A 21,878-nucleotide genomic window follows, 5' to 3' on the forward strand; every position below is an offset into this window, starting at 1 on the left:
CCCCTGCCTCCTCCCTCTTCTTCCCTCTCCTCTTCTGAAATTGGATTATTTTGGAGCCTACGAGGCACTTGTGCAACACCCGAACCTCTCCCAAGAGGGGCCAGAGGCGTCTTGGGCCTCGCTTTCTAGTGGATGAGTAGTGAGGGCTGGAGGGGATGTGGGGACTTGGGTTAGCCTGCAGGGTACGAGCAACTCAAGAGCAGGGTTGAGCCTCACACTCAGGCCTGAGTGTAAGTGTGTTTACAATGCAACATCTGGTCACCATCCACAGTCATTTGTGGCACAGGACCCAGCAGGCAGCAAGATGGTGGGGCCCAGAACAAAGCTCTGGTACAGAAAGACAAGAAGAGACAGCCTCACTATGCAGGTATGGGTATGTCTATGCAGCAAGGGATGAAGGTTTTGCGGCTTTAAAAAAAATACCCCCACCCCTATGGACAAAAGCTCAGGCCAGCATAAGGCTTGTCAACAGGAACTTGAGAATGGGCACGAGAAATACTGAGAAGGAAAGCTAGGGACTAAATTCATGTGTGGCAGTTGCTGCCACCCCACAACACACATACCTGCTATACCCACTTACTGTGGAACCTCAAGTTCAAATCTGATCATGTGTGGCCAGCATGAAGGGTACAAAGATCAGGCTGTGCTGGGTGCTTCTCCTGGATCATGTTTGTCCGAATGTACTTTCTGTGCCACTTGAAATGACCTGTTTGCAAGTGTGTGTGGTTCAATGGGACTCAGTGGCACATAGGTGCACAGGAGGGTGTGGCCAACACCTCTAGTTCTAGTGCATTTTCTTTCTTTCTTTCCTTCTTTCTTTCTTTCCTTCTTCTTCCTCTTCCTCTTCCTCTTCCTCTTCCTCTTCCTCCTCCTCCTCCTCCTCCTCCTCCTCCTCCTCCTCCTCCTCTTCTTCTTCTTCTTCTTCTTCTTCTTCTTCTTCTTCTTCTTCTTCTTCTTCTTCTTCTTCTTCTTCTTCTTCTTCTTCCTTAAAAACCATTTATTTAATGTATATGAGTATGTTGTTGCTGATACATTGAAGAGGGCATCGAATCCCTTATGAGCCACCATGTGGTTGCTGGGAACTGAACTCAGGACCTCTGGAAGAGCAGTCAGTACTCTTAACCACTGAGCCATCTCTCCAGCCTCTCTAGTGTATCTTAAGTACAAAGGGTGTTAGACCTGGGGCAGCGCACGGCTCTCTTGGGAGAGTGCTTCCTAGCATGCACAAAGCCCTGGATCCCATCCCCAGTATCACATCAGTTGGACATGTGACTATAATCCCAGCACTCCAGAGGGAGAGGTAGGGGAAACAGAAGAGGTCATCCTCAGTTATACAGGAAGAGGTCATCCTCAGTTATACAGGAAGTTAGAGGCTAGCCTGGGCTACAAGACATCCTGTCAAAAAAGGAACAAGAGCAAAAACAAAAGTAAGAGAGAGAGAGAGAGAGAGAGAGAGAGAGAGAGAGAGAGAGAGAGAAAGCCATACTCATGAATCCAGTCATGCCTGTGTGTCTTCTCTTAGTGCCTGGATTCTCCCACGATGTTTCCTGTGTGGACTGGCTTATTCTGACCTTTTGTTTGTTTGTTTTGTTTTTTGTATTTTTTCATGCGAATGGAACCACTTACTAAGTGGCCTCTTGTGTCTGGCTCCTATCACTAAGCACTATATTTCTAAGGTTTACCCACGCTGTGGTAGATGTTAGAGTGTTACTCCTTATTTCTCTTAGGCAGCGCTCTACTGCTGTGAGGAGACACCATGATCATGGCAACTCTTACAAAGAAAGCTTTTAACTGGGTCTGGCTTACAGTTTCAGACTCTGTCACAGGTAGACACAGTGCTGCAGAAGGAGCTGAGAGTTTTACATCTGGAACGGCAGGCAGCAGGAAGAGAGAGTGCCATTGGGCATGGCTTGGGTTTCAATCCCAAAGCCCACCCCCAGTGTCACACTTCCTCCAACAAGGCCACGCCCACTAATCCTTTCAAATAGTGTAACTCTCTGGTGACCAAGTATTCAAGTCTATGAGCCTATGGGAGTCATTATTTTTTTAAGATCTTTATTTATTTTATGTATATGAGTACATTGTAGCTGTCTTCAGACACACCAGAAGAGGGCATCAGATCCATTACAGATGGTTGTGAGCCACATGTGGTTGCTGGGAATTGAACTCAGGACATCAGGAAGAGCAGCCAGTGCTCTTAACCACTGAGTCATCTCTCCAGCCCATGGGAGTCATTCTTATGACAAACCACCACAGTACTTGTTGTACTGTGTAATACTGTGTTGTACTGAGTAATAATATTCCAGTGTGAGCAGGCTACACCGTCTTTCACCTATTGATGGATCTTCTGCATTTTATCCACACACTGACCCACAAGACATGCATTGATGTGGTTTCTATTTGAAAGCTGAAGGAACTGAGGCTCTCTGAGGCCAGGTAGTGTGCTGGTGATAGTTTTACATTACCCCAATCCTGTCTGTCCCTGAAGTCCCAGGACCGGTTCCTTTCCTTCAAGAAAGCTTTAGAAGGGCCATTTGCTGGGCACGGAACTCTGGCCTGGTGTGCCAGCTCCTTGAAGACACTGGGCTTAAGCCAGGTGTGGTGGTCTATGTCCAGAATCGCAGCACTTTCCAGGCTGAGACTGAACTCACAGACACATGCTTGCCTCTCCCTCCTCAGTGCTGGGGTCAAAGGTGAGCCACTGCACACAGCTCAGTTTTTGTTTTGAGTACAAACAAAACCACATTATGTACATGTATGAGAAAGTTATGGAACTGGTGGGCACCATGGCCAGTGGGTAAGAGTACTTACTGCTTTTGCAGAGGACTTGGGTTCAGCTTTCAGCATCCACATAATAATTTACAGCTCCTGGGGCTGGGGATTTAGCTCAGTGGTAGAGCGCTTACCTAGGAAGCGCAAGGCCCTGGGTTCGGTCCCTAGCTCCGAAAAAAAGAACCAAAAAAAAAAAAAAATTTACAGCTCCTTAACTCCAGTTCCTGCCCTCTCCTGACTCCCCGGGCACCAGGCACACATGTGGTGCACATGCATACATGAAGGGAAAATGCTCTTACACAGAAAAATAAAATGTTAAAAACTACATAGGCAGTACAAACCCTTAAAATTATTTATTTTAATTTTAAGTTCATTGGCGATTTGACTGCATACGTGTCTGTGTGAGGGTGTTAGATCCTCACAAATAGGAGTTACAGACAGCCAGTTGCGAACTGCCATGTGATATTGGGTCCTCTGGAAGAACAGACAGTGCTCTTAACTGCTGAACCATCTCTCTGGCCCCATAAGTACATTTTTAAAATTATGAAATGCTATATTACCGCCCCCTTTTCTGGTGGCTATTATTTGGTGGCTACTATGTAGCCCTGGCTGTCCCAGAACTCCCTGCGTTGTCCAGATTGGTCTCCAGCTTATAGAGGTCCACTTGCCTCTGATTCCCGAGAGCTGGGATTAGAGGCATGTGCCATCACATCTGGCTGAAACCCAGCATTATGTATAATTAATGTGTGCTAATAAAACATTAAATTAAAAATACCTGGCCTGACATGTGTCCTCATTCCTTGTGGCTCCAATAAAGTACACAGTAGGCGCTATATAACTGATGTAGCTTGGGTCCACAGTTGGGGCACAGGCAGCGCTGCCTGTCTGCTTGGGAGTGGAAAGGAGCATGTGTTGGGGGGGGGCAGGACACCCTTTATGGGAAGATGCACATTTCTCTTTTCTCCTGTCCTCTGCAGAGCAAACGTTCACTCTTCAATAAACGGGGTGGGGTGTTGGGGGAGGGGACAGCCACTGCTCAGGCCAGTTATCACTGGTTTTAGCTGGGACAATAAAATTTTATGAGCTATTAAATGCTCCTAAACCTCCTTTAACATATAAACCTGAGTGTCTGTGATTACCCATTAAGGAAAGCAGGTTCCGTGGGAGAAGGCTCACATTCCACCCCGACAGGGAAACTTTGAACCTTCTTTGGTGGCCGATGGGGAGGCACTGTCTTGGTCATAGCCTTGAGCTTGACTGCGGCTGAACAGTGCCCTCACCTCTGAACCTTGTAAAGGCTTCTGCTTCCAATCATGGCTTCGTGACTGTGAGGTGATAGTGGAACCCAGGCCAGAGCTGCCCACCAGCACCATGGCAAGAGATCCAGTTGCCCCTGACGGCTAAAGGAAGGTGGAGTGTGTGTGGTAAAGTCAGGGCTGGCTCTGAGAGCTGGGCCAAGGAGATCCTGAGCTGGATGTAAGTTGTGATTCTCTCCATAGCTGAGGGGCTGCCCTTGGAGATGGGTGAAATCGTGCACAGACAAGACACAGGTTTGAGAGGAGCCTGGCCGGGGTTGGGGATTTAGCTCAGTGGTAGAGCGCTTGCCTAGCAACCGCAAGGCCCTGGGTTCGGTCCCCAGCTCCGAAAAAAAAAAAAAGACAAAAAGAGAGGAGCCTGGCCTCCAGATTGGGCTGCCCTGTCCCATTTGGGCCACGTTAGTGCTTGGCCAACTTGAAGTGTTCTGAGAGGGTATTCTGAGGCCTGGGGTCAAGGAATCCCAAGATGAAAGACTCAAGAGAGAATGGTCCAACAGGGGCTCTGAGGAGTGGCAGATCCCAGTCAGAGGACTGGCAAGGGGAGGCCGCCTTGTAGAGGGTGGTTCCTGACATGTTTACAGTCCTAGCTTTCCCAGGATCTCCTGTTCTGAAGAGGTTGGGGAGGTCCACGTTGCTGTGGGTACGGCCCTGCGTGTGCTGCTACGGCCCTGGGTCTGGACCTGATCCATGACTGCTGGAGCTGGACAATTAGACTGGGAAGGTCAGAGCAGGTCTGAGGTGGAGATGGTACCCTTGCAGGATGTGGGGACATGGGGGAATAGTCTGGCTCCTGTCCAGACCAAAGTCGATGGACGTGACCAGGAACACATCTGAGGCTTGGGGTGTGGTCCTGGCTGGGCTTCTGCATCTCACCTGAGTTTTCTCACCTGGGAATGTGTGATAGGACCCACTTCCAGGCAGGATCCAGGACATCGGTGTGCTGAGGTCCTTGGTAGTTTGTGTTCTATGAGAAGTGTGTGACAGGAGAAAATCACAGAAGACCCTCAGTGGGGAGAAGTGGCAGTGGCAGGGAGTTTTTGCCACCAGTGGGGCTGGTTTTGCCTTCCTCTGGGGGAGGATAAAGCAAGGAGAGAGGCCAGGACAGCCAATTGGGCCTGGAGCAGAGGGAAGGTCATTACACTAGGTTGGCATGAGGTCGCAGTTCAGACCCTCCTGTCCTAGGACCAGCCTTTATGTAAAGGAACTGAGGAGTCCAATTGCGCATAGGAGCCTGTGAGCTAAGAGCAGCCAGGGCCCACAGTCTTCTAGGTGGACACAGGTTTGGGGCCCTTTGCCTTCCTTGGAATGGGCCAGTGACACCCGGGTGCTCTTCTGAATGATGATAGATCCAGATTGGAGCTAATATTGAGTATAAATCTCCCTGCTGTCAGCCTCTGTTCCACAACCATCCTGTCCCCTAAACCCAAGGCGCTCCGGCTTGCAGCTGGGGCAGCCGGGGTGTTGGGGGGACTGGAGGCCTGGATCTGACAGCCGTGTATCTGCAGGGCTGGCGCCGGAATTTAAAACCATTGCAACAGAGCCATTGGGCAATTCCTGTGGGGACGCTGTCTGCCGGGGGAACTGCAGTGGAGACACTTCCTGGTCATGTTTATGTGACTGGCTTTAATCTCCCAAACTCCTGGAGTGTGTATGTCCCTCTGGCTGCCTTCCCCAGCACACTGGGCACTGTTTCCCCTGAGCATGTGGCTCCAGGCTGCCTAGTGCCTACCAGAGTAGGGTCAGTTTGGATTTGAGGGGCACTTGGGGTATCATCCTGCTGTGTGGGGCCTGGTCTGTCAGACGCCGGTTAGCCTGTGTGACTGTCTGCCTGGCTGTAGGCTATGTGATCCACCCCCAGGCCCCTCTTTGCCCCAGAGTTGGATAACCCAGGGACACTTCAGGGTGTTGGTGGCCCTTTCTCAACCTCAGCCTTTGGGAAGGGGAGGGTTTGGCTTTCATTCTAGATCACTGGCTCCTACCCCAGCCCTGTCTTTAGGTCACCCATGCACTATTGAGGAGGGAGGGGAGACTGTCAATTTGACACAACCCAGATCTCCTCAGGAAAGGTGTCTCAAGTGAAGGACTGGCCTTTGGCATGTTTGTGGGGGAATTGTCTTGACTGTGAATTGATGCAGGAGGGCCTGGCCCACTGCAGGCAGCACTCTCCCTAGGCAGGCAGGGGCCTCTACGAGGAAACTAGCTGAACAAGGGTCTGTGAGTGACCCAGCTAACAGCTTTCCTTCATGGTTTCCGCTTCAGGAACCTACCCTGCTTCCCTCAAGGACGGGCATAACCTGTATGTTTAAATAAACACTTTCCTCCCCTAAGCTGCTTTTGGTTGAAGTATTTGTGACACTAACAGAAAGGAAATTGGAACACTGAGTTGGGAAATGAATTCGGAGGCAGAGTTTAGCTTGTTTCCCTCTCAATGGTGTGCATGTGTCTAAGCTAAGAAACATCAGACCTGTGTCTTCAAGAACTGCCTCAACCCTCTATTTAAACTGCAAGGCCAGAGAAAGATCACCCAGGCCTTCTGGCACATGGGGTGCAGAGGTATGGTGACTACGTAGCTGGGATCCTTGGGAAGGTGGGCAAAGAGGAAGAGGAGGAGGAGGAAGAGGAAGAGCAGGAGGAAGAAGAGGAGGAGAAGAGGAAGCAAAAGAGGAGGAAGAGGAAGAAGAGGAGAAGAGGAAGAGGAGGGGAAAGAGGAAGAGGAGGAGGAAGAAGAGGAGGAGGGGGAAGAGGAGGGGGGAAAGAGGAAGAGGAAGAGGAGGAGGAAGAGGAAGAGGAGGAGGAGGAATGATCTCAATTTGGGAGCTATGTTGGGATGGGTGGCAGGGTGGATGATGGCAACTGTGAAGGGTGGATAATGAAGGCAGCCTCAGAACCTCCATTTCTGGATGGTGGGAATTCAGGAACCTTCCAGGGATCCTGAGTGATAGATACATGGGATGCTGCCCCTCAGATGATCCTGTGGGAAATACTGGGAGTTAAGTTCCACCTACCCACCTCTCAACTTCCTGGTCAGGTCCTGGTGTCTGGGTCCCTCCTACTCTACAGGTCCAATTCAGTATGTAACAGGGGACAGGGACTTCTCCAGGAAATTGGGGTCCCCTCTTGGGGTTCTTAGCCTCTTTGATGAAGGAATCCAAGAATGGACTCAAAGAGAAGTCCATGTGGCAGGGACTTCTTTTCTTTAGGAAAAGAGTGGGGATGCCTAAAGACAAGTCATGCTTCCAACAAAGAAATTTTAAAAGGAAATATTAGGTTTTTCTGAGCAATTCAGAAAAGTGGGAGGTCTTATGAAGCTGCGTGGATGTGACCCTATAAGCCACCACGCTCCAGGATGGGACTCGGAGAAAGCAAAGGGACAGTGTCTCATTAGAGGGATAGTTATTCTGCCTAGCTCTGTGACACGGCTTAAGTGAGACTGTGTCTCAGCGTGGTCCCTTAGCCAGATCAGTCCAGAACATTAGGTCTCCACCCAGGTCACAGATCCCATCCTCTTGACCACATGAAATGGTCCATTTCCTTAACAGGCCTTTACTGCTGCTGTGTCCCTGGGGTCTCTGGAAGACCCTGGCCTAATCCGGTGGGGACATTCCTTTCTTTCTGGTTTTGGGGAGCAGAGAATCCCCGTATGTGGACCTTTGGAGATCAGGGATAGAGCATGGTTCTCCCTGCATTGCTGACGGATTAAGCCAGACTCCCCTCCATCCCCGCTCTCTGCCCTTGTATCCTGGGGCCTGAACTCGAGGCAGAAGGAACTGGACGCAGACTCAGCTACCTTTCTCTCCCTCCTATGCCAGCTCCACTGACTCTCAGAACTCTGGCCTCCTGGGAGGGAGTGCCCTGCCTTCACATTCTCCACATCTGCCTTGGCTCCACCCTCCAGGCTGGACTCCTGTCCCTGTCCTCCCATCCTCCTAGAACCTAGAAGGTTTGGCAGCCTAGTCCATCATCAGCCTTTTTACACAGGCTTTCTTCCTCCGGCCATGTGACCTTGAGCTCCTCCAACCGGCCTCCTTTGACATGGTGGTACATCTACAGGGCTCCCAGCATAGCTGCTGAGCATCCAGACCACGGAAGGAGACCCAGGCCTGGCCTCAGAGGGCACAGTACATCTGCACAGTGGCCTCCTGTGCCATCCCCTTCTTCCCACTGCTCTTGGGGCGTCTCTACTTTCCTGGGAAAGGAATCAAGCTTAAGCAGGCTTTACCGGACTGGGGCCAGCACAGGGCATCGAGACGAGCCCTCACCATGTGTCTGCCTGCCTGAGGATTTTGGGGGCAGCTCAAGACGTGTCATCTCTGCTCCCTGCTGGCTTGCCTTATCGTGCTTTGTAGTGGCGAGGGGTCTGCTGGATCCCTACCTTGCTCCTCTCCCTTGGGATACTTCAGGAGAGGATTCGCCTGGCCTATGAGTTTTGAATACCGCCCAGCCTACAGTTAGCCAAAGGATCAGCTCCACCAGGAGACCCCACCCCTACCTTTGCTGTGGGAGCTGAAGGGGTGGACACCCTGGCTGCCCTGGCATTGGCTGGCTCCGCTGCAAGTTCTACTGATACACATTTCCCAAATGGTTCTCCTGGCTATGCTGCCTCCTGCTGTAGCCAGGAGGTGGGTGTACCTCCCAAGGCCACCCCCAATGGGCTGGGCAGGGGGCCAGGGACTCGGCTGTTCCATCCACCAGGCTCTCTCCAGCCACTCTAAAGACAGAGTCCACCCCTGGCTCTGAAAACGTCTGTGTTGCATGAGGAGGCATAGGCCGATGTGGGCACCAACCTACCAACCTTCCTTCTGCCAGGGCCAGGTGGAGCTGAGCTCAGGTCAGGTTGGCACCAGACTGGCAGAGCTCTGACACTTTTCTGTCCCCTTTGCATTTTAGGGTGCTGTCTCATAGGGTTCAGCCACCTGCTGGTCAAGTGTTGGCTGGGTAACTACTATGGACTCAGTCCTGTTCTAGTCTTTTTTTTTTCTTTTTTTTAAAGATTTATTTATTTATTATATATAAGTACACTGTATCTGTCTTCAGATACACCAGAAGAAGGCATCAGATCTCTTTACAGATGGTTGTGAGCCACCATGTGGTTGCTGGGAATTGAACTCAGGACCTCTGGAAGAGCAGTCGGGTGCTCTTAACCGCTGAGCCATCTCTCCAGCCCTGTTCTAGTCTTTACTTTGATGGCTGCAGCCTTCTTCTTTCAGACTTTTCCTGCACCTCCACTCCACAGACCCGTCCCTGTCTTTACACCCTAGATTGGTTCTATGCCTCGCTGTGCTCCCTCTACTGTGTTGGGTCTCTCTTCCTGTCTGGAACACTAGGAGGTCCTGCTTTTTGCCTGTCCTAGGGCAGAGGCTGTCCTGTGCTGATGTCCCCAGTGCCTAGTCATATCCTTAAGTCGTTGCATAGACAGGTGACTGCAGCCTCCATGTAGGATGACTCAGAGAAAACCTTGTCTCCCCTGCAGGATGGGTACAGGCAGAGGACAAGCTGAGGACAGCTCTTGTCACTGACACAGAGGTGGGCCATGAGGATTGGTTCCTAGTGCCAGGCAGCTTGTCTGCCTCTAACCCAATCGCACACGGCCGTCTGCCCATTTCGCATAGCAAGGCAGCCTTGGAGGGCATGCTCTGGGGTTGACATGGTCCAGGTGGCTGAGCTGGTGTGGGGGTGGATCTTTGTAGCACAGGGTAAGTCCCCAGTGGGGTGCCAAAGCTCTTGGCACCATCATTACAACTGAGATTGGTCCCAGATGAGCTGAGTCTGGCCCTGTGACAAGCGCTTGCCCCTGAGGGCTGCTCACCTGGTTTCTTTGGCTTCACGGTTCTTCAGACTCCTTGTCTTCAGTCACCAGGTCACTGTGCTCCTGACTCTAATTAGCTGTCAGGGGAGCAGGGTTCCTGGCACCTTTCCAACCCTAGGCTAGGGGCCCTGGAGCCTGGGCCAAAGACAATCTTAGCCTGTGCTCTGTCGAGTTGGTGTCCTGATTAGTCTATGTCATCCTGACCCAAGCTAGAGTCATCTGAAAGGAGGGAACCTCAATTGAGAAAAATGCTTTCATAAGATCCAGCTATAAGGGATTTTCTTAATTGGTGATTGATGGGTGAGGACCAAGCCATTGTGAGTGGTGCCGTCTTTGGACTGGTGGTCCTGGTTTCTATAAGAAAGCAGGCTGAGCAAATCTTAAAGAGCAAGCCAGCAAGCAGCACCCTTCCATGGCCTCTGCATCAGCTCCTGCCTCCAGGTTCCTGCCCTGCTTGAGTTCCTGTACTGACTTCCTTCGGTGGTAAAAAGTATGCAGAGGTGTGAGCTGAATAAACCCTTTCTCCCCCGAGTTGCTTTGGTCATGGTGTTTCATCACAGCAAGCGTGATCCTGACTTAGACAGCTAGGTTCCAGGGAGAGCTGTGTGGAGCTGTACTTGTGTGTATAAGCTCACGTTTGCATGTTCCTGACCACCCCTGCACTCACATACAGCCATAGGCTGTATGTATGCACACAAGGGTATGTGTACGAATACCTCCTTGCCAGCCGACAAGTACATACATACACACACCTTCTCTTACACGGGCAGATGACACAATTATACACAGGTGTGGCCACACTCTTTCCTCCACACAGGCAGAGCCCACCACTGCACACAGGTGTGTACATGCCCCTCGCCAAACAGACATAGCTGTCTGGCGTGCACACACATGCACAGGGCAGTTCCGTTACAGCACAGCCCCCTCCTGCAGTCCAGCGTCTCCTTTTGCAACTCTTGCATTTCTAGCCCAGTCCTTTGTATAGGCAGAAGCTTTCAAAACACTTCAGGCTTGTTTACCAGGCTGTGCAAGAACATTTTGTCTCCTCTCCAGCTAGGTCTTCCACGAGGAGCAGGAACGTGCCCGACCCAGTACTGGGCCAGCTGTGCGTTTGCCAATAGTGCCCCCGGCCTCTTAAAGGGCCAGCTGGGCACACCTCAGAAAAAGACAGTGGGGCTTGGACAGAGGCCAGCTGGCCAGCTCTTGCCATCGCAATGGCTCTTGACTCCTCATACCAGGTCCCTTGTAAGATGAAGCATTAAAGGGCCAGCCTAGGAAGTAACCTGGGAGCTGTTCATGGGGGTGGGCTATGAAGGGGACTGCTGGCTACTTACCCTTACAGTGTCAGAGGTTAGAGTTCATGGGAAGTATGGACTCTGCCAGAGGCATATGCCAGTTCTGCCATGCAGCCCCTTGAGTTGGTGGTAGACAGAATATCCCAGAGGATACTGTGCTATCCTGTCCATACCATCCTGGCACTTCAGCCCAGGTCCAGGGCTCTGCGTTTGCTGGGAAGGCCGACCACCCAGTAGAGCCAGGGTGCTGCCAGAGTTCCCTTCGGCTGGTGTTTTTGGGCAGAGGTCTTCGCCTTGCTTCTGACCTCTTCCTGAGCTGCACCCTCTGCCTAGCAGCCCCTCCTGGTTTCAGTCATTATAGGAACTGTTCTTGGATCTGCAATGCCCTCTGTGGCCAGGCTGATGGTGAGTGTCCCCAACCTTTTCTTTTCCCTCCACAACCAGTTCTCCCCAGCCTGCCATCTGCCTAGCTCATGGCTTCAGGGTCCCCCCCAGACCCTGGACATGAAGTAAGCAAAGGGTGGGACCACACCAGTCCTCTGAGCTCGGGGTATTCGAGGAACACGGAAGGGAGATAGAAAAGCAAAGCCAGCCCCAGAGGTCAAGGTTGAGTAAGGAAGCATGCGCATCAACTCTGTGCTTGGTAGTGAGAAGAATCCCCAAAGAGAGAGTCTTCCTATTGAGAGAAATCTTTTACGCTGTGTGAGAGAGGGTCCTGAACCCAGGCTGGCAGGGGCAGGGTAAAATGCAACTGAGGCTTCTGTGAAAAGTCTTGCCTAAAGTGTCCATGTGAGGGGCCCACTGAGGACCCATAGTTCCGAGCAGGAGGGTATGGGGCACCACAGTGGCAGAGGGAGGATCAGAGACTGTAACAGATTGGAGGCACTAAGATTGGATGACACTAAGGTCCCTGAAGCCTCAGAGCCTGGGGGTGCGCTGTGGGTGCTCTAAGGGCTTGGACCTGGATGTTTGAGCAGATTGAAGCTTTCCCTGTGGCTTTGCTGGGCACTATGGGATCCCTGAATAACCGTTCCCCAAGATGCACACTCTAAAGGTGGGCAGTGCCTGCTCAGAGGCCATGGAACCAATGCCAGAGTCCCACAGCCCAGTGGTGCTTCAGCGGGTCAAGGGTGCTCAGTGGCCCTTTTTCTGCCTCAGCCTCTGGGAAGGGGAGGCTCTTGCCTTCATTACAGACCCCTGGGTCCTACCTAACCCCGCTTCTGGGTTATGGAGGTGCTTCAAAGTCTCTGTCCCCTTCTGAGAAGGCAGGGGAGAGAGAGTGTGAGCTCACAAGTTATGCAATTAGGGGAGGCTGGTTTGACTCCTTCCTCAAAGTTGGTTGGTATTGGGGTGGTGACTGGGCTCTATATCTTCATGGCCACGGCTATGGAAGGTGCTTTGGTGCCCCACTTGAGAACAGGGCCTAGCCTGTCTAAGAGCCTCCCTCAATTCCTCACCTGCTGCCACAGCCTCTCCACAGGCCTGACTGGCCTGACGGGTTGTAGGGAGACTTGGTCCTCTGACAGGAATGCAAAGCAGTTGGTGAGTGTTGGTGTTCTAACCTCCTCCTGATCAGTTCCTACTTGGATGCAAGGTTTAGACACCAGACTGGTCTGTAGCCAAACTTGGGAATAGGGAGGCCATGCCCACCCCACTCAGGAGGCCCCAGTGAGCTGAAAGGGAGGCTCCGGGATCATCAAGACTGACACAATATAGGGAAAGCCAGTGGGCTAAACCGCAGGAATCCCCTCGCCAGGCCGCGTGTAGTGGACAGGCAATCTCAAGAATAGCCTGCACTCTCCAAATGCTGGAGGAGGTGGGTGGGGTGACCCGAGGAGGATCAGGGCTCTTGTGGGCTGGGGCTTTTGAGCCTTGGAGTTTGCTCCAGCTCTGCACACTCGTTCACTCTCACAAACGCTCTTTGTAACAGGCTGACTCTGTTTTGCTGCCATCCATATGCCTGGTCCATTTTTTTTTTTTTTTGCTCTGGGACAAAGAATCCAGGAAATCACAGGAGGCTCAGGAGGTGCCCTCTGGCTCTAATCCCTGCCTGTAACACTGCAGCCCACCCTGGCAGTTGAATCATGGACTCTGCCCTGGTGTGTCCGGCTTGTCTCGCTTTCTGCCACTCAGCCTTGTGCCCACCCCCCATGTCATATAGATGCAGGCCATGGTCTTAGGGACTAGAGGCCCCTTCTTTCCCCATCCAGGGGCTCAGGGCTGCCAAAAAGCAGTGTTTCTTGCCCCTTTTCTCTCTACCACTTTCAGCTCTGATGTTCAGAATCTTTCATCTGGCCAAGCTGGCCTTGGCTCCCACATCATCTGCCTTCCCTTTACACAGAGAAAGAGAGAGAGCCTCAGTGAGTCTTCCCTTTATCCCATGGTCCTGTGGCTCCTCTAAAGACAGCTACAACTCTCAGGTTCCCCGCAGGCTAGAAAAGCTCTGGACATCCGAGACCCTCCCTTTTGCTTCCTTAGCTGAAGCTGAGCTGCTGTAGCCTCTGGTTTTACATGATCCTTCCAGGGCTCTATCTGCGTTCTCTGGTCTCCCACCAACCCTCAGCATGGGCCAGCTCTCTCTAGCCCCCCTACCGCGCCTGTCCAGCCTAAGACCAGGTCAGTGCTTGAACCCCTGTCTCGGAGCCTTCAGTGCTCATTCTTCATGGTAGAAGCTGGGGATATGGTAGGAGGTGGAGTGCTCACCCCACATGTACCAGACCCTGGGGTTTGACATCCAGGTCCACGTAAACCCAAATGGTGGTGCCTGTCTCTAATGCCAGCTCTGGGAGGAAGAAACAGGAGAGTAAGTTCAAGGTCACCCCTGGTTACACAGCAAATTTGAGATCAGCCTGGGCTTCAGGAGACCCTGTCTCAAAAAAGGTCACATTTGACTTTATGGTGTAATTCTGGCATGAGGATCTTTGGGGACGGACCTGAATACCCCCCTCTCCTGCCCACACACCCCTGCCGAGGATGGGGCTGATGATCTGGCCATGGTCCTAGACGCAGCATAGTGTAGACGTAGGTCAGCCATGAGCTTTGAGTCAGTGGCTTTGGGAATTTACACGTATGGTCTCTTGTACCACGGGAATGGAAACAGGCTTCCAGGTTGACTGTCATATGTGTCTACTAGCACAGCACTGACAACTGTCATTATGGTTCTAACTTCTGGATAGAGGAACTGGCAACTGTCTCTCTGTCCACAGGAGGGAGGGAGAGATGGGCATGCAAAGTGTCTGCCTCTGCTTCCCCAAGGGAAGAGTTTGGGCTCCTGGTAGCCTGGGAGGGACAAGAGCTTGCATGGGAAGGGGGTGGGTAGAGTGGGGGTGAGGATGATGAGACCACTCCTCCCCCAACAATCTTTACTCTTGTACTGCTCAGAGGCCCTCTTGCTGCTGCCTGACCCAGGCCTCTCTCTACAGCTGTCCAGGCACCTTCCTAGGACACAGGCCCTGAGTAGAGGCCAAGCTACAGATCTAGGAAGTGAGTTTCTTTTGGAGCCTGGAGGAAACCGGAGAATGAAAGGAACCCCCAGTCTGGGGATCCCTGGGAGGAATGAGGTAACTTTCAAGGCAATGGGCGTTCAAAAGCTTTTCAGGTCTGGCTTGCCCTGAGAGTGCAAGGTGCTGGCTACCTGGAGGATAGTCTGGGAGATAGCAGTAAAACACTGACTCCTTTGTACAGCCCATGTACCTACCCTGCCCTTCTCAGCTTCCTTGGATCACCCACCTCTGGTTGTGCCTCTTCTAGTTCCCCCTCCCCATGACCTTATAGCATCAGAGGACAGGTTCTGGGCAGTCTCCCTCACTTCTCCACACCCCTAGGGAATGTGAGGCTCCTATATTTTGCAGGCACCCTCCTCATCCCTCTTCTCTGGCCTACTTGCTCCAGGCGAACCTTGGTTACCGAGGCCATGAGCCCTAGAATACTTAGCTCTGTGCCTACCCTGCTCCTCTGGTCCTGTTTCCTGCCTGCTCAGTCCACTCTGCTTTCCCTACAAGGTCCAGCTAGATGTCGTGGCCCAGAATCCCCCAGTTCCATCCTTAGAGGGGTGGCCTTCCCTTCTTCAGGCACAGGCCTGAGATCCAGCATTTGCCCCTCCGTTGCGTTGTGACCACTTAGACTGGGCCCTAGCAGGTCTGTGGTCATAGAACCCTTGGGGCTGGTCGTCATGCCTGGCACTGTGACTGCTGTGGCCAGGATGGGTGCCCGTCTTTCCAGTGTCTGGGGATTACACTGTGCCTGTTCAATGGCCTTTTCAGGCCTGTTTGTTTCTGTTCCTATGGCAGTGCCATGGGTGGGGTGCTCCGTGGCAGCCTTGGCTCCCCACTCCTGAGTTGTAACTTTCCTCTCTGGGGCCCTCTTTTCATTGCTCCACCACCCTCTTTAGTGCATAGGCTTGGGTTGGAGTCAGGGGCTGCCTAAGATCCCCAAGGAAACAGTGCAAGCACTGTTCTTTCCTTTATCACACATCCTGGCTGACAGCCCAGGTCTCCCCAGCATCATGCTGCCCCTGCCTGTTCTCTGAAAGCCCCCTTCAAGCACTTGACTAAGGCCCCGTCACACAGCAAGATCTATAACCCAGAAGTTGACTAGGACACTGGAAACACTCTTTGCCCAAGATAGTTTTGTCAACTCGACACACTCTAGAATCGACTGGGACATGAGTCTCACTGAGGTTTTATTTTCCAGATCAGATTGACCTGTTGCTGCTGTTGGGAGATTATCGTAATTAAATGAACTGAGGTTGGAAGACCTGCCTACTGTGGGTGGCAACATTCCTTAGAGCATGCAGGATTTAATCATGGTTTGTTACTCTTGATCATTCTGGATGCATTGTGACCAGTTCTTTCAAGCTCCTGAGGCTGTGCCTTCCCTGCTATGATGGGCTGTAACCTGGAATTGTGTGCTTAAGCAAACCCTTTCTCCCTTAAGTTGCTTTTGACAGGGTATTTTACTATAGCGATGGAAATGAATAAAATCAAGATCTCTCTCTCTCTCTCCCTCTCTCTCTCTCTCTCTCTCTCTCTCTCTCTCTCTCTGTCACACACACACACACACACACACACACACACACACACACACACACACACACACAGACACACACAGTCCTTGTCTGAAGCTCTGAAGCTTCCCATGAAGTTTGCATAGAAGTGTAGTAGGACCAGCGACCATAGTCTAAAAGCTGGGCAGCCATCTTGGCCTGGCTCAAGAAGACTGTGAGCTTTCTAGCTGGCTTTGGCTCCTCCCCCTGGGAAGGCAATGGATGTGAGAGCAGATGCCAGAAGGTCTGAGGGGACATCTTTGTGGTACCAATAGCTTTGAGCTCGTTTGTCCTCTGAGGCACTGGGTGCCTGTGATGGGGGAGTCGGGGTGTGTAGTCATTGGGTTGAAGCCGTGAAGGACAAAGGATCCTTGTGACCTTTTGAATAGTTTAATGTATCCCAACCTTGAGGCTGGTTTCATTTTTAGACCTTGGGTAATGAGGTTCTTGTGGCCATTGGATAGACAGGTAAGGCAGGACCAGGGAGGCAGGACAGAGACAAGATCAGATGCCCCAGCAGACACAGGAGCGGGCTCAGGCTCTGGGGCTGAGTCACTTTCCAGCACCTTCGGCCAACTTGGCTGCACACTTCCTGGCTGTGGCTTTGCCCAGAGGCTGTCAGATGTCCAGAACATACTCAGGGCCTGGGGGTCCCCCCAGAGCTCTGACTGGGAACTGGACTTGGCGCCTGTGTTCTTTTTCCTCAGCACATTTCTCCTGAATTTTCACACCCATGAGAGATGGCAGCAGGGAGTGTTTCTCTCCCCTCCCCTTTCCCTTTTCCCCCCTTTTCTTCTTTTCTCTACCCTCCCCTTCCCTTCCCTTCCCCTCCATTCCCTTCCCCTCCCTTCCCTTCCCTTCTTTCTTCTCTTTAAGGCAGGGTCTCAACTTATGCAGCTGAGAATGGCCTGGGACTTCTGATCCTCTTACCTCCATATCCTGAGTGCTGGGATCACAGGCCTGTATCAGTACACCCAGCATATGCAGTACTGGAGGTGGAACCCAGGCTTTTTGCATGTTGGACGGATGAACACTCTCCCAACTGAGACACTTCCCCGGCTTTCTTCAGCTTTTTTTTTTTTTTAAAGATTTATTTATTTTATGTATATGAGTACATTGTCTTTAGACACACCAGAAGAGGGCATTGGATCGCATTACAGATGGTTGTGAGCCACCATGTGGTTGCTGGGATTTGAACTCAGGACCTCTGGAAGAGCAGTCAGTGCTCTTAACCGCTGAGCCATCTCTCCAGCCCCCTTCATCTTTTTTAAGTGATCACAGAGCTCAATGATGGGCTAGCATCCCAGGCTTGATGGGCCTCCCAAGTCTTTCCAGGCAGGAAGTTAAACACCAAGTCAGAAGAAGCCAAGGGAACTTCCTAGACCTTAGTTTTCCTACTCTATTCACCTCGGGGTCTACTGAACTTGGGAGTGGAAGGAGGTGGGTATTTGTGCCACAGGCACTTCTGCTGTGCCCATTTCTAAGAGGGTAAACAGGAATCCCACACTGATTTCTGCCTCTGCTGGTGTCAGATTAGGAGGAACTGGTTAGATGAAGCCATTGCTCGGGACGCACAGCCAGCAGAGCTGCCTCTGGCAGGCCAGTACATTCTCATCCGGGCCTGATGAGACAGCCCCAGGGGAGGGGTTCAGCCTTCTCTGGATCTGTGTGTGTTGGGCTGTTCTCTCTCTCCCAGGACTTGCAGGCCAATCTGCTGCGGCTTTGACCCTCAGGTACGTAGTCGAGGCTAGGCTGATACTTCCTGCTCTCTTCTTTGCAGACAGCCTGGAGGTAGAGGGACTAAAACAGGAAGGACCCTGCCCTCTCCCAGCCATGGGCCCCGGGCAACAGCTTCTCTTGCCTCCTTTCCTAAAACAGTGCTTCTCAGCCTTCGTAATGCTGGTACCCTTTAATACAGTCCCTCCTGTTGTGGAGACCCCTAACCGTAAAAAATTATTTTTGTTGCTATTTCATAACTGTAATTGTGCTACTGGTATGAATCATAATGTAAATATTTGGTATGCAACTCCTGTGACAGAGTTGTTTGCGGTCTCCGAGGGGGTCCCAGCCCACAGTTTGGGAACCACTGCCTTAAAACAAAGTGGGGAGAAAACAGAGTCTGTGTGTAAGCTGGGCCCCTTCATGGGGCAGGCTACTGTCCATCACCTAAAGTTATTTGGTGTCCCTTCCTATGTTGAGGGTATGTGCAGCCATCCATGCTTATGATGGATACCTCAGAGCAGCATCTCTCTCCACGGATGTGTCTGGTGTTTTTGTTTTTGCTTTTAACTTTTCATCTATTCTTTGTGAGTTCCACATCAGGTATCCCAGTCCCTTTCATCTCCCCATCCCCTCGTGTCCACCCTTTGACTTTCAACTCTTCCCCTCTCCCCAAACAAAACATAAACACGCACGCGCGCGAACACACACACACACACACACACACACACACACACACACACACGCACACACACTCGCTCACAAACAAACAAAAACAAACCATAGTAAACATCTCACCATGGAACCTATGCTGTGTCACAGTGTGGCCCGCAGGATATCCCTCCGTCCACACATCTTCACTTGCAAATGTTCACTGAGGCAATGAGTCATTGGTCTGGTTGGAAATCTCTGGCTCCAGTGACATCATCAATATTGGATCCTCACAGGGACTCCTCCCGGTTTTCCTGTTGTTGCTCGGGACATGCCTGGTTTTAAGACAAGGACACTGTCTGTTTAAGTATCTGTGGCTTTTCCTGTGCTGTTTGGAAGCAGAGTGCTTGGCAAGGCTGTGAAGGTTGCTTTGGCTGGGTAAGCCATTGGCGGGGGTTGACTCAGGTTCCCGTGGGCTCTCTCAGGGTGGGCAGAGCCTGGAGCCAGTGGACAGAGGGAGGGATTCCCCAGGGGAATGTGGCAAAGCAGCAGGGTGTGATTCCCATAGCATCCTCTTCCGAGATGTTATCTAGGTCCTACTATGTGGAGGAACACGGGTTAGGTACTCACTGTGTGCTTGGCATGAACTGACTTGGTGGTTTGGAAATGCAGGCCCTGGCCAACACAGTGATGTACTCTCCTGATGTGACGGGACAAGAAGGAGCTGTCACCTCTTTGGTCCTCTTCCCATCACTCTGGGTTAGCCAGAGACGTGCCAAATGAAGCCCAACTGAGGATGTTCTACAAAACATCTGGCTCAAAGTGGTCAAGGTCACCAATGGGAAGTCTGAGAAACTTCACAGCCAAGGGGAGCCCACAGGATCGGAGAGTGAACTGAGCCAAGGCAGGAAGTGACACTTATAAAAGAGTAACGCCATCTGAATCCAGTACAGGCTTCAGTTCCTGACCACACTGATGGGTTGTTGGGACAAATGAGCCACGAGAACACAAGGACTGACAGTCTGGATCAGTGGTCTTCAACCTGTGGCTCGAGGCCCCACCAGAAACCCTGTGTATCAGACATTTGCGCTATCATTCACAGCAGTAGCAAAACTACAACTATGACATAGCAACAAAAGCGGTTCTATGGTTGGGGGATCATGGCAACACGAGGAACTGCATTAAAGGACCACAGCGTTGGGCAGGTTGAGAACCATTGCTCTGGATGGAGGCAGTTGGGAAAAGAGGATCTGTCTGTAGTATTTTTCTGTATTTTGATATAATCTTAAACAATTCAATAATAGTAAGTTTATGAGGGAAAAAAAGGGTTTACTGGGATGGGATGATTAAATTCCATCACCAGGGAGGTTGGATTGCAAAACACCTATGGCGTGGGTAGGGCACACATCTGTGAACATTTCCACACTGGATTAGCTGAAAAGGGAAGGCTGTCCCCGAATGTGGGTAAGACCTTCCCAGCCACTGGAATCAATCCTGGGATAAATGAAGTGGGAAAAGGAGAAATCTAGGAGGCTGGAGAGATGGCTCAAAGGTTAAGAGAGCTTCTTGCTCTCCCAGCCGAGCACAGTTCAGTTTCCAGCTCCACGTGTTGACTCACGGCTATCTCCAACTTCAGCTCCAGGATTCACAGGAGCTTACACAGACAAAGACACATATGAAAGTTAAAAACACACTCCAAGGAAAGGGAGGGAGCTGAAAGGTCTGCTGTGGCACTGGGGCTTCTAGAAGGGCTCTGAGGAGGATCATTAGAGACCAAGGAGCATTTTAAAGAAGACTTCTCAATGCTACAAACAGACACACAGACAGTCTCAGGGGCAACAACATGGTGGGGGATCCAAGGAGAGTCAGGTTCCAACACTAGGGACAGATAGAATGGTGGGGTCTCCTAGGAGATGAACCAGAGGCACGGAGCAGAAGTAGACGGTCTTCTTACACCTCTGTGAGGATGGGGGAGGTTTCCTGGCCCACAGTCAGGTTCTCTGATTCTCTGTAGAGAGCCTGTGGGAGTGTGAAAGGAGACAGGCTGCTGCAGGCAGATATTGTGGCCGGAGAGGCTGGATTCTATCATTGCATCCTTACAAAAGCCAGCTAAGAGCCACAGTTCATCGCCCTGCCTCCTGATGTGCCCAGATGTGAACAGGCAGCTTCTGGATCCTGCTGCTAGACCTCACCCACTGTGATGGAGTCAAAATAAACTTTTCCACCCTCCAGTTGTCTCCTGTGTGTTTTATCATCAAGATATAAAAGTGAACTAGCACACATGCCCAGGCACAGTTTTGGGTCTTCCTTTCACACTTGTCATCTATAATCAGAAAGGGGCCCTCATAGGGAGAGAAAAGTCTGCGTTGGCCCAAGGGAATGGAGGCCGGAGGGCCTCTGAGGATCCCATTGAGATGTGTCCCCTTGATTCTCAAAGACGCCATAGCCTGTTTTCTGAAAGTTCTGTCTTCTAGAGGAAGCTTGCAACCAAGAAGGGCATCTTTGTCTTCTTGGAGTGTGTCAGATGATCTGGTAATAAGTGTGAGGAGAGCCACAGGCAAGGGGGCTTAGGGTGTTGCAGTGGCCCGGGAATAAGGGCAGCTTGCTGGAAATGAATCACAGAGCATACATGAATCTCCCCCAGCAGAGGAGCTAGGGAAAGACCCCCTTCCTCCACCTTTCCATCTTCCACTCTGACCAGGGGCTTGTGCTGGCAGAATGGAACTGGGACCTGAAGTGGGACCCCATGATATCCAAGCAGAATGGGGGAACGGCACAGACAGATATGAGATCATGCAGGCATGCTCAGCCACCAGAGTCCTCTTACAGCAGAGGTCGACATCAAGGCTAAAACAAAGTCACACAGCCAGTTGGAGATGGGCCTGAGATTTTAGCCTAGTGATCATACCTCTCCTGTGGCCTAGAGGATATGATTGCTTTGTTTGTTTTGGTCATAGACCTCTTCGAGAATCCAATGAAAGCCACGGATCTTCCTGCAAAAACAAGCAGATGAATGCAGCCATTGCCCTGCATCGGTGGAGTGAGGAGGACTCAGGTGACCACGAATCAGACAGATTTGAAAAGAGTGCATGAGGGCTGACCATGCACAGACTTGATCTTGTGTTCGCATTTCCTAAACAGCACAGCCCAGCAGCCACACTGCACCCAGCTGCCTTGGCATTAGGTGTGACCTCGACTTGATTTAGACTATACGTGGGTTGTGACTGCAGAGCTGGCTCAGCTCTTAGGAGTGCGTACTTCTGCGGAGGATCAGA

At 51.5% G+C, this 21,878-nt stretch overlaps 1 long non-coding RNA gene across 3 annotated transcripts; it reads left to right on the forward strand.

Annotated features, from left to right (window-relative positions):
- The first annotated feature begins 3,932 nt into the window (after window positions 1-3,932).
- LOC147995402 (uncharacterized) lies at window positions 3,933-20,834 on the forward strand. Of its 3 annotated transcripts, XR_015683483.1 has the most exons (5): window positions 3,933-4,248; window positions 14,612-14,749; window positions 15,882-15,996; window positions 18,900-19,041; window positions 19,276-20,834. It is a non-coding gene; the product is annotated as an uncharacterized LOC147995402 (long non-coding RNA). The 3 variants fall into 3 exon arrangements; XR_015683482.1 differs by lacking the exons at window positions 3,933-4,248; window positions 14,612-14,749; window positions 15,882-15,996 and adding an exon at window positions 17,773-17,966; XR_015683481.1 differs by lacking the exons at window positions 3,933-4,248; window positions 14,612-14,749; window positions 15,882-15,996; window positions 18,900-19,041 and adding an exon at window positions 17,592-17,966.
- The last annotated feature ends 1,044 nt before the right edge of the window (window positions 20,835-21,878 follow it).

The sequence above is a fragment of the Rattus norvegicus genome, chromosome 3, assembly GCF_021556685.1.
Source record: "Rattus norvegicus strain SHRSP/BbbUtx chromosome 3, alternate assembly SHRSP_T2T, whole genome shotgun sequence".
Lineage (NCBI taxonomy): Eukaryota > Metazoa > Chordata > Mammalia > Rodentia > Muridae > Rattus > Rattus norvegicus.